Below are 10,972 nucleotides of genomic sequence, written 5' to 3' on the forward strand. Positions count from 1 at the left end.
AGCCTCCTAAGAGAGATTTAGAGCTGGTGCAAAGCTGGATTCATCTTTATTGATCAAAAGAAATGTTACATTTCAGAAACTGTCCACAAGGAGAACTTGAAAATGTGCTGAAAGAAAAGCTAATCTACTGCCTAAAAATCGAACTACAAAATGAATACAAAAATGACTAACTACTGGCTACAAAATGACTAACCACTAGCTAACCAAAATGAGGCCCTAAGCCTTCTTATTTATACAAATTGAGGACCCCAACAGTCCTCCTAAACTTTAGGGACTCGGCTGCCCAAAACTTGTAGTTAACAACAGTCCTACTTGACTTGCTTGGCTGCCCTTGTGTTAATTGATTTGGTGGCCCTTGAACTCCGAGCTGATGGTGGAGAATTTGAGGTAAGGGCCCATAAATGAAGGGTACACCTTCCTACAAATCCTCTCCCTTGTTCTCCCACGAATTTGGCTACCAAGTGCTCATTAAAACCTTCAATTTTGTCTCCAAATTGACCAAAAAGGCTACACAAAGCACCCATTAGACTTGTTGGCATAATGACTAACCCAATTCACTCTATTAGCATAAATATAATAAAAAACATGCAATAAACTAATGAGAATGGTGGATTAAGTCGAATTATAAGGTTGAATGAGCCCAAATAATTATCCATTTTTGGGGCTCATCAGAAACATTAATTAAAAATCTTAAAACCAGTCACAATCAATTGCAAGCTAAGTATAAGAGTTACCTGGAGGTTTATGAAGAATTTGAATGGTTGAATTTGGCGTACGGGAAGTTTGCTCCTTTTGCTCCAACTCTTTGCTCTCAAACTCAAATGGTGAAAATGGTGAGTCCAAAATCGTTTTTATAAGTTTTGAAAATGCAAAATTTTTTCAAAATTTTATTTTGTTTGACCTCATGTGACTTTTAACTTGGGAGCTTGGAATGTTGAGAATGGTTTGTTTTTTAGGACATTTTGGACGTTTTTTCGACAGTTTCGAGACGGTTCCATGACTGTTGACCCGTCATGGCAGGTATCGTTTTCTCATTGGCATATAGGTTAGGAACACCATTTTTCCGTTGCATTATGCATACTAGCCTCCATTTGCCGATACATCTGCCATAGGGTCGACCCCATCGTGTTATGGTTCGTAAGCTATCTTCACTCACCAATTCTTTAAATCATGACATGATGGTAGAGCCATCCTTTACATGGGCATCGTAGTTAGCACCTCACTGACATTTGTTGCCCATGTTGCTCCGATTTGAGTAGGCTCGGGAGTCCTCTGTAGTCCCGCCATGACTTATGCGTTGAAGACTCATTCCTCTTAGCTTCTTCGCTTTGTTATGGACTTATACCCTAGAGGCTCCTTTGTGTTGAGTTGTATTATTTCATTGCATGTTGACCACTTGCACCTTTTGGCCTAGAGCCGACTTCACTTAGACTCGTGTTTAAGCCAAGTTTTGACCATGACAACTGCAAAATCAACCTTTCATACCTTTGACTTCTGCAACTTGACACACCTTAACCTGTGGAAGGAACACACCTTTGAATGTCACTGACCAGTTTTCACCTCCCTACATTGAGCATAGGAACGTTCCATTCCCAAGAACTAGATCATCTGTTTCACCGACACTCATTCTTTCCACTATACCATAGCATTCTTTTATTCTTTTTCAAGCTTAACAGAACAAGACAAAAAAAATAAATATTCCAAAAAAGAGCGGGAACGGGACAGTATTTCCATTTATTGTTGGCAACTAGAGTCAGTCGTGTCGCCCTTGAACAAAGCACTCAAAACGAAGTCTCCTCCATTTGGGTGGGATTTAGTTTGACTTAGGTAAGCCTTAACCTTGTTATTGAGTCAGTTCTCCCCCGATTGGTTATCTCTTCCAATCATATGGAGGGTTCGTTCGTGCCTCCTGCATGACGAACTCATACGGAGTCATCATATGTTGCCACATAGTCACATTGAGTCGTGCTTTTGTTCAAGGGAAGTTAGCCTGCATCAGCCTCTCTGCAGTGTCTCTTGACTCATTTTTCAGTCAGCCATCCCTGGTTGTCAGTGTCATGTCTATCATCACATCAGCTATATTGGTCCTTTACTCATGCCAGTTGAGAAGGTCCCCATTGACTTCTTGCTCGCGGGTCTTGTCCTTATCGACGACGACATCTTGCTCTGAGGACAGGCCTAGAGCTGCATCCTGGCCCTATTTTCATTATTGATAGGTCACCTTGTGCTCAGCATCGATTAGTATCATGGGTCTTTAACTGAGTGGTTTCCCTTGTGTTCGACATCAGCTTACACTATCACACATTGGGATTCGTGCAGTACCTTGGTTTCCATTTGACCCTATTGGTGGATACCTCACCTCTGTGTCAACTTCCATTATTGGTTGGTTCAGATGGTTTCTGTCGTGCACTAGCCACATCTTGTGTACGCCAGAAACGTACTTCAGTTGGGTTACTACATCTCTTTCGTCTGATTCCTTCCACATTATTGGCCTACGGGTTACACTCGCGCTAGATTGATGAAGGATGCCTTAATGCCTTCCTTCTAGCAGATCTTTCTCTATGGACTTCGACTCATTGCTCTGGGGCAAAGATCTAGAGTCCATTTGGCAGTACCTTGGGGTTTGCAATCATTAGTGGCAGATCCTTCGCTATCAACAGTGGGAAACCATCATTGTCTCCTAATTGATAGATTCTTACAGGTGTTCGACTCCAGCTCATCTATTCACACTTGTTAGATTGTACTGGGTACCTTGACGCTCATTATCATTATCGGTGAGTAGTCTCGCGTTTGTTAACGGTATACATCAATGACCGGTAATCAAACAATTTCTTACATGGTCGACTTCAAATCATTTATTCCCATGGTGTAGAAATGTACCACGGTGGTCCGTGAAGACCTCAAGTTGTGTCAGCATTCATTGATTCACTTGACAGTTGCTCTTGTTGCTGCTAGTTGATACCACTCCACCTTATATGTTGCAGTCAGTCCTGGCGACATTCTATATGTTGGCACCTAAGTTTGCAGTGTAGAACCATCCTATTCCATCATGTTCAGTTGGTACCTATTGGGATCAGTCTTTGATATCAGTGATCCGTTACATCTTTCAGCATCATTGACAGTATTTTATGTGATATTCAGACATGTACTTGTTCATCATGAGCAGATGATCCATTATGTATTTTCCAGTCATTTATACTTGTATACTTAGTGGATCCGCTTGTACTTGATATGCGAACATGCTTTACTTTTTTTGAGCATGGGTATGCCCGCCTCAGACAGTGTTTCTTTCTGATCTCCTTTTGTGGCTTGGCAGGCTAAATTCTGGTGAAGTTCTCCTTGGTTTTTGACAGATTTCCTTTCCATGTACTTGCATAATACATTTCGGCCATCATGTACCCCTTCTAACCTCATATATTACAGGGCATGTGTTATAGCTCCAAATATCACTCTTATGGTTTGTGATGCTGCACTCTTGGCCTAGGGCAACCCCTCCTTCCAGACCTGGTCCTAAAATTTAAAAATCAGTGTTTTATCCCTTATACGTGACATTGCCCTGAGTTAAATGCGTGTATACGCGGGTTTGTGTATACCCAACCCACGTAAATGTATTAAAACACTTAAAAAAATATAAAACTCCTTAACTTTAGGCGGAGATCGTGGGTTTTACCTGCTGATCACCTGTTAGTGCCCATGGCCCAACTGTTCCCAACCAACTCCCAACTAAAAAACTACTTTTGGAGATGTATAAAAAGACCTCAATGGGAAGGCCTAAAGAGGAGAGAAGAGAGAGAAAGGTTATTATGCTGAGATTTTTCCCCTGACCAGGTCTGAAGATCCTTGTGCCTTCTGCACTTCCCCCATTTTTACAGGAAACCCTTTTTTCCTTGTGTGTTGATGTTCATCCACTACTTATGACATCCTGGAGTAAGTCATGGAAGGAGTTTGTTAAAGGCTCGAGGCTGGACGAATCCGGAAGGAAGCTTTGCTTGGAGCCTGCGAAAGCTGACTCAGGTGAAATTATTCCTTTTCTGTACTTATTTGTCTATAATAAAAGAAACACATGTCTTGGTTCCTAATATAAATCTTCTTTATGTTCATGATATTCATGTTAGAATACATATGTGAATGGTTGTTTATATTTCATAACTAACTACCTTTCTTTATAACATGAAGATGGTTTCTTTATAAGGTTTTGTCCATATACTACTGTGTTCTTTGGAATTTGTGGTTTTGCAGATCAAAGGAGCAAAAAGGGAACTCCAAGAAGGGTTTGCACCCTAAAGGGCCTTCTCAAACGTAGGACCTAAGGTACGCCCTCTTATCATAGAATTTGCTTACAATAGCATAATGGCTATATGAATGTGTGTTTCTCTGTATAGACAATTTTCAGTCTGCTAGGGTTTCAACCCAAAAGCCCTAGGGGAACATTTCCCTCAACAGCAAGCTCATACCTTAATGTATCTCGAGGGGGCTATCTTGTTTCACAATCAATCTAGTTAGCACGATATAACTTCACAACGCATCATCTCAAACACAAATAAGATCATGATATCCATAACACTAACTAACTAGAATGTTCACATCATAAGCTCATAAACATTTGTCAATCATGCATAATAATCACATATGTACGATCAGTATAGATTAGTACAACACAATATCACAAATAAGTCGACTCATACCTGAATGTCATAACCCTGACCATCTACATAGGCCAATCTAATTTAGCATGATACATATAACATCAAGATATTAATGTTATAACCCTAATCATCAACTTAACTAACATATAACAACAATAAGTTAACATATAACATGCTCATCAACAACATATAACATAATCAACGAGCTAACTACAAGTTAACATATAACATATTCATCAATGAAATATAACATAATCATCAATTTAACTAAGATAAAACAACAACAACAATGCATACAACCACAAGTTACTATCATTCATGACTATCTGACACATGTAGATGTGATCACACTGATTAACTAGCATTTATCATGTATGTAACCATAACATCAATAGAATGAAAGGCATATACATAACCATAATGCATATAATAATCCTTAACCTACATACCTACATGCCCAACATACAATCCCATATGACAACATACTCTTTCCTCAAAATCCATTGCTGCAACTTTACTTTGATGGTATGCATCTCCTGTTTTACCTCATTCAACACATTAGCATCATAACATACCAATAGCATCATGGTGACCTAATTTCATACAATGACCTCACAATGCATGTTTGACCTACCATACATGCACAATCATAACCATGACAATGCATGCATAACAACATATAGATACTGACATGCATAACAAATTCATATACAACTAACATGCATTCATGGCAAACGCATCCAAACAACAACAACATCAACTCCTACGTGGAAACATAACTGTAACAATGACCACTACCATGCATACATAACAAAAACATATACAACCTACATGCATGCATGAAAAACACATTCTGCCCATCTAGTCCAAGTTTTGAACCATGCTCTGGTACCACTCTACAGTATCAGATATCACCCAAAAAGAGTGAAAACTAGACACCACCCAAAGAGAATGAAACTCACTTGGATATCACTCTGTAATACCCTCCTCCCAGGTCTACCCAAGTAATCAGTCAACTGGGGTAAATGTGTGATGAGAAGTTACTACAATATGATTCGACTCCCTATATGTTAGTTAAGGAAGTGGAACTGGCAGAACACATCACACCAACCTTCCACATCAGTAACAAAAATCCCAAGATCCATCCCAACCACTCGAGTAACCAGCCCCTGAGACCAACTGAAGTTTTAGTGCATCAAACCCCTCGATGCTCCCTTGATATGGACAAGGGTGCATCTCGAGGGCTCCAAAAGTGTCACACGGAATCTGTCAAGGGTGCGGACACGACTGACCTTCCTAGAAGTCTAAGACATTCTAATGACAAACAAGACAAAATGGAGTGATCTTTCTCTAAATACACCTTTTACAACATGAAAACTACAAGTGTTTAGGCTTACCTTATTCCAAAACGCTGTTGTTGAAGTCCGTTCTTGACGATCCGGATGAGCTCCTCCTTCAAGTCAATTCCTGCAACCACAAACAATCAAACAATTACCAAGCACTTGCATTTCATATAATAAAACATATATTCAACATGCAGACCAAGGAACACATGAAATAACTCATTAACACAAGCTATTGAGAAAAATAAACCAGTTTGTATTAATAACGAAACAAAGAAACTCTTACAACCTGGCCTTGGTGTTGTGCAAGTTCCTCCCAGGGTCCATCAAGGGTTTTCCTCTACTTTGACAAAGCTCACCCTCTCCCAAGTAGAATCAAGTGAAGACAATCTCTCCTCACAAAGGCTCTAATGGAAGACCTAAATCCTGCAGCATTTACCCAAAGAAAATGTATAGCTCCAACCTCTTCTCCTTCTGGCTCAATGCCTTTATTTATAGTGCTGTAAAGAGGTTATTCAGGTCCATTATCAATGGGATCATCCCCCTCTTTGGGTGGGATAGCTCCCTTATTGATGGGATAAGTTCCCCCTTAATAGAGATACATGAACCAACTGGAGGCGCATCCATTTCATCAAACCGACCTCTAGAATGTTCTAGAAGTAACCACAAGTAACTTTTTCAAGATAAAACTCGCGCATTTTGCCTTTTACAGAGGGACGCACCTGTCGCTTAACATACAGAGCGTCCTTGGACGCAGATTTTGTGAACAAGGTCAGCGTCCCCGCAGGTAAGACTAGAGAGAACCTGCGACCCCAGAGATAAACATAGTTTTTACAAGACTTTCTCTCTTCTTTGGGTTTGAGATGGATAACAGAGGCATGAGACTTGCCTAAGAGGGTAGCATGACTGTTGATTTGAGCCATACTAACTGTAAGTAGTCAAGGTGACATTTTTTAGTGTAACAGGGCCTACCTTTGTGTATATGAGTTTTCCTAACCATGTAAGCACCAGTCGCACTCATTCACAAAGTTTTGAGCACTTATGCACAAGTGTCGTCACGGTCATCACAAAGTGTATCTTAAGTGTTGCACTTGTCGTAGCTAGTCATAAAGTGGTCACACAGAGGGAAATGTTTTGATCATGTGTCATGGGTGATCTACATTTTTGGTTCATCAAGTATTCTAATTTTGGTATCATAGTTGAAATCTTATCACTATACACATCAATATCACCAATATCACACTCAACTATTTCCAAAGAGACTTCCCAACCAAGAAACTTGGCTCCACCCAGCCTGCCTGGACTACACACTGTGTATTTCCAAACCCCAAGGTGTGACCTTCCGCCTTAGCACTTCGCAATGTGTATTTCCTTTCTCCCAAGGCTACTTCACTGCGTAGTTTCTATGCCCAAGTCCCAACCTTGACCTCCAAGATTGTGCAAACATTCCCCCCAGCCTAGTCCTAACTACACACTGTGCAAGAACTGGCCTCAACCTATTTCCCTGAGCCTCTAAACCATGCATTTGTGCAATAGCTCAATCTCCCTTGCCTCCTGAAACTGCGCAGTATGTCCTCCCAGTCTTCATCCTCTCAGCCTGCCTCACTGTCACCCAGGATTGTGTAGCTTTTTCCCTCATTATGGCATGAACTATCCTCTGCGCAATCTCAGTGACCAAGCCTCACCCCTGGCCGCTTGAAATATGCAATTATGTAGTCACTAAGCCCTCTCTCCCGACTTCTCACTCGATCCCAACTCAGTTAATGAATCTAAAGGTACTATCTTAGACTAGGGGGTTTCCAAACTGATGTCATCCCACCATGAGTGAATTGAAAATGAAGGTACTCTCTCACACCATCATAGGATGATGAAGATGGAGATCTAGAAGGGAAGCATGTTGAAAAACATCTTTGCAGCTAGACATGAGAGTTGATCAACCGAGGAAAAGCAAAGGGACACCAATTTGCGACCAAAATACAAGACTTGATATCATTGAAGACTCCTTATCACCAAGCCATGAGGAGGTGGAAGACAAAATAATTCTCAAGCAGATGTCAGAGACACGACAGCAGCAGTGGCGTGACACTACCACATCATCAAGCAGTCCATGTCAACAGTGTCATGTCATGTCATAAGTTACATCATCATTATGAATCATGTATATTCAAAATGTATTGTAAAGTGGAAGTCCAAGGTACTCACATGGAATATGAAGAGTCATGTAATTTTAAAGGTCATAAGAAGTCAAACAGTCATGAGGGTAGTCAAAGAGTCACAAGGATGGTGAAGCATCACCCCTTGGTTATATATACACCCTCATTGTATGAGAAAATGACTTTTTTTCACCTTAGCTTTTCCCACAAGGCACTAGAGAGACAAACCCATTCTTTTGAGGAGCAAGGAGTGTCTCCAATGCTCCACTATTAGAGCTAGTGATGTTCATTATATATATGTTTTGGAACTTTTACTTAATAACATAAGCCTTCAAGGCTAGCACATTCTTCATGCTGTTGGGTGTGGAGCCTGATTATCTTTTGTATTCAAAGGTATCGCCGCATTGGACCCCAGTTCGTACCACCCCTAAAATATTCGCTGTAGGGGGGGTCCAGGGGTAGTGGTTGCGACCTTTGGGAGCCCCCCCTGGTGGGGGGATCGGGGGCAGTGCCTCTGAAGCTAAGAATAGATGTAAAATTTCCTTGTAAAATGTTGTAATTTCATAGTCAATCTGGGCCGTTCATTAGGCGGAGATCTGACGGTAGAAGTTATGTTTAATTTAGGGTTTTTTGCCCTAGAAGTCAACCCCTCGCTATATATGAGGGAATTGTATTGTGTCTATGCATATATGTATTCTAAGTGAGGAAGAGAGAGGAGATTGAGAGCGAAGAGGGAATTACAGTGGATCTACTATAGGTTATATCTCTTCAGTTTGCTGGATAATATAAAAAGAAGGACTGGTTGTTTCTTTGACTTAGCCCAAACTAGGTGAACCACGTATATCTGTGTCTCTCTTGTTTTATGCATTTTCTGTGTTTATATTTCTACAATATTGTATGTGTCCCATTGCTCTGTAATATATAATTCTCTAACACATGCATGGATTATGGATATTTGTAAAACTATTCTGTGAATGTTTGTAATTCATGTTTCCTTTCATCCATGCTAAAGTAGTTGAACTATTTTAGTTATTTTGATACTTATCATAGTGACAATGTTTTGTAATTTCTATTATCGTTGTCTCATCCTCATGTAATATTCCATTGGATATTAGACAGATCTTCCTCGTCATATTGGTTTCAATGATCGTCGCATCTCTATGGACTATTTTGCTTGATGTTGCACAGGCCCTTCTTGATCATGTATGTCTCTACTAGGGTGGTACTACTACTTTTGTCTTAGAGGCTCACTTCTCCTTCCCTCTAGAGTGAAAGAACTTTGACACACATATGATCAAACACTCACTAGGCACACCCCCTTGCTTTTCGCAGGCACATGTGCACTCCTCTCTCTTGTTGAAAGTTACACCCAAAGCATATCTATTAAAATACATGGAAAATGAACCAATATACTGAATGGGGCTCCTACTCCAAACGGTGTGAGGTCTAATTGGGACTTCACATCGAGGAGACCCCTTGGTTGACGGATTTCCAGCACCACCAATAGGATGATTAAATATTATAATGAAGAGATGTGAAATCTAACAATACAAAAAATTAATCCAAACATCATATACAAATGAACTAATAAAATTTTAATTTATATGAATATTTTTATAAGATATAAGTCAATTTTTCGATGAATAACAGATTTAAAAAATTACAATAATTTCACTATCACAAGTCGATGTTTTCAAAAAAGACAAAATCTCATACAAAAAACCAGTGCATCCATAACATAAAAATGAATTGGGGCATTATTTGATATAAAAGCATCATGACAACATCCTTTTGCATAACCAGTTCCTTTTTGGAAAACGACAGTGTCGGGTCGTTTATTTCTTCAAGCACCAGTATTGCTTGCAATTAACACCTTGGTGCATTGTAGTTCTTAATGCACCAGTGCTTTCATAGAACTAACACCTCGGTCCTACAAAATATTATTTCCATCCCTACTACATTATGAAAATTAATGGCATCGATCCTTTTATATAAAACATTCACTGGTGTGTTTATAAAAATTATACGCATCGGAGTTGCAAGTTTAAACGAAAGCATCGGGACTACAATTATCTTTTGTGTGCCCTGTTGTCATTCCTTACACGAATGCCCCTTAGATTTTTTTATCTAATATAAATAGTGCATTATGAAACGTAATAGAATTGATGCATTATGAAATGTAATAGAATCGGTACTTTTATATAACTAATGCACCAGGGCGTTTATACAAAATATATGCATCGATGGTGCAAGTTTAAATAAAAGCATTGTCATAACACTTATTTTTTTGTGCCTCAGTGTCGTTCCTTACATGAACGCCACAGGACTTTTTTATCTATTAGCACCAATGTTGTATATATTACACACCAGTGTTATTTGGATTCAACACCTCGATGCTTTTAGTTATGTATGAAGCCCAGTGCATTTATATATGTAGTGCACCAGTGTTACCTGTTCCATGAAGTGCAACAGTTAAAAAAAAAAAAAATCTGCTATCGAAAATGGATGTTTTAGTGGATGTATTTTTAACAATTTTTTCCAATTTTATAACACAAAAACCTCTGGTATAACCTCTGCTAGGCCTTATAGTGTTAACTCTTTCTTATTTTTTAATATACTTACCCTTCCTTTCACATTAATAATTATGTTGACCCTTCCTTTCTTAATAATAGTAACTCTTCCTCTTTATCTAGTAATAAAATTATTAATCTTTTTAGCTTTACTTTAGATGATCATGCTTGTAATATTTTGCAAAAATGTTTAAATTTCACCATTTCCCCCAAGAGGATCCCTATTGAAGGTAGCATGCATTGTATTGAACCAAGTATTA

Source organism: Pinus tabuliformis, chromosome 5_2 (assembly GCF_031772625.1).
Source record: "Pinus tabuliformis cultivar Carrire ecotype Pingquan chromosome 5_2, CPIR1, whole genome shotgun sequence".
NCBI classification, from domain to species: Eukaryota; Viridiplantae; Streptophyta; class Pinopsida; order Pinales; family Pinaceae; genus Pinus; species Pinus tabuliformis.